We start from the raw sequence: 2,500 nt of genomic DNA, 5'->3' as shown, positions 1-2,500 counted from the left end.
TTCCGCGGGCCTCGGTTCGCGTCTGTTGGGCAGAGCCCCGGTGTCCTGGCTGGCTGCTCGGCGGTATATCTGGAGGAGTCGATTCGCCCCTTTGGGCGCTCGGGCTCCCGGCAAGCGCGCGCGGTTCTTCCCGGATGACGGACCTACCTGGCCCGGCCCCGGACCCGCGCCGCTGTTGGCTCGGGATGCTCTCGGGCGGAATAATCGCTCCCGTCAGCGGCGCTTCAGCTTTGGACAATTTCACGACCCGTCTTGAAACACGGACCAAGGAGTCTAACATGTGCGCGAGTCATTGGGCTGTACGAAACCTAAAGGCGTAATGAAAGTGAAGGTCTCGCCTTGCGCGGGCCGAGGGAGGATGGGGCTTCCCCGCCCTTCACGGGGCGGCGGCCTCCGCACTCCCGGGGCGTCTCGTCCTCATTGCGAGGTGAGGCGCACCTAGAGCGTACACGTTGGGACCCGAAAGATGGTGAACTATGCCTGGCCAGGACGAAGTCAGGGGAAACCCTGATGGAGGTCCGTAGCGATTCTGACGTGCAAATCGATCGTCGGAGCTGGGTATAGGGGCGAAAGACTAATCGAACCATCTAGTAGCTGGTTCCCTCCGAAGTTTCCCTCAGGATAGCTGGTGCTCGTACGAGTCTCATCCGGTAAAGCGAATGATTAGAGGCCTTGGGGCCGAAACGACCTCAACCTATTCTCAAACTTTAAATGGGTGAGATCTCCGGCTTGCTTGATATGCTGAAGCCGCGAGCAAACGACTCGGATCGGAGTGCCAAGTGGGCCACTTTTGGTAAGCAGAACTGGCGCTGTGGGATGAACCAAACGCCGAGTTAAGGCGCCCGAATCGACGCTCATGGGAAACCATGAAAGGCGTTGGTTGCTTAAGACAGCAGGACGGTGGCCATGGAAGTCGGAATCCGCTAAGGAGTGTGTAACAACTCACCTGCCGAAGCAACTAGCCCTGAAAATGGATGGCGCTGAAGCGTCGTGCCTATACTCGGCCGTCAGTCTGGCAGTCATGGCCGGTCCTTGCGGCCGGCCGCGAAGCCCTGACGAGTAGGAGGGTCGCGGCGGTGGGCGCAGAAGGGTCTGGGCGTGAGCCTGCCTGGAGCCGCCGTCGGTGCAGATCTTGGTGGTAGTAGCAAATACTCCAGCGAGGCCCTGGAGGGCTGACGCGGAGAAGGGTTTCGTGTGAACAGCCGTTGCACACGAGTCAGTCGATCCTAAGCCCTAGGAGAAATCCGATGTTGATGGGGGCCGTCATAGCATGATGCACTTTGTGCTGGCCCCCGTTGGGCGAAAGGGAATCCGGTTCCTATTCCGGAACCCGGCAGCGGAACCGATACAAGTCGGGCCCCTCTTTTAGAGATGCTCGTCGGGGTAACCCAAAAGGACCCGGAGACGCCGTCGGGAGATCGGGGAAGAGTTTTCTTTTCTGCATGAGCGTTCGAGTTCCCTGGAATCCTCTAGCAGGGAGATAGGGTTTGGAACGCGAAGAGCACCGCAGTTGCGGCGGTGTCCCGATCTTCCCCTCGGACCTTGAAAATCCGGGAGAGGGCCACGTGGAGGTGTCGCGCCGGTTCGTACCCATATCCGCAGCAGGTCTCCAAGGTGAAGAGCCTCTAGTCGATAGAATAATGTAGGTAAGGGAAGTCGGCAAATTGGATCCGTAACTTCGGGATAAGGATTGGCTCTGAGGATCGGGGCGTGTCGGGCTTGGTCGGGAAGTGGGTCAGCGCTAACGTGCCGGGCCTGGGCGAGGTGAGTGCCGTAGGGGTGCCGGTAAGTGCGGGCGTTTAGCGCGGGCGTGGTCTGCTCTCGCCGTTGGTTGGCCTCGTGCTGGCCGGCGGTGCAGGATGCGCGCGCCTGCGCGGCGTTCGTGCCCCGGTGCTTCAACCTGCGCGCAGGATCCGAGCTCGGTCCCGTGCCTTGGCCTCCCACGGATCTTCCTTGCTGCGAGGCCGCGTCCGCCTTAGCGTGCTCCTCCGGGGGCGCGCGGGTGCGCGGATTCTCTTCGGCCGCCATTCAACGATCAACTCAGAACTGGCACGGACTGGGGGAATCCGACTGTCTAATTAAAACAAAGCATTGCGATGGCCCTAGCGGGTGTTGACGCAATGTGATTTCTGCCCAGTGCTCTGAATGTCAACGTGAAGAAATTCAAGCAAGCGCGGGTAAACGGCGGGAGTAACTATGACTCTCGCGTCACGCCTGATGCGCGCTTGTGCTGTGGACGAACGTCAGCGGGCATTCATCCCTCGTGATGGGATGTTGGAAAACACGTTCATCTTGGACACTGCCCTCACCGACGCAGTTCGCTCCTGCCGCTCTGTCTTTGTGGCATCGATCGACGTATCTAAGGCATTCGATTCGGTGGATCATGCTGCCCTTCGCCCTGTGCTGAAGGCGCATGGCCTGCCGGATTGTTTTGTCGAGTATGTCGAGCGGTGCTACGAGGGCAGCACGACGGTGATAGCGGACGGCGCCGGCGTGGGCG

General features: G+C 60.3%; 1 pseudogene; it reads left to right on the top strand.

Moving 5' to 3' along the window:
- Positions 1–2,500, top strand: part of LOC126146920 (large subunit ribosomal RNA) — a 6,356-nt pseudogene that overhangs the window by 674 nt on the left and 3,182 nt on the right.

The sequence above is a fragment of the Schistocerca cancellata genome, unplaced genomic scaffold (genome assembly GCF_023864275.1).
Source record: "Schistocerca cancellata isolate TAMUIC-IGC-003103 unplaced genomic scaffold, iqSchCanc2.1 HiC_scaffold_836, whole genome shotgun sequence".
Lineage (NCBI taxonomy): Eukaryota > Metazoa > Arthropoda > Insecta > Orthoptera > Acrididae > Schistocerca > Schistocerca cancellata.
This window is presented reverse-complemented; position numbering and strand designations above follow the sequence as displayed.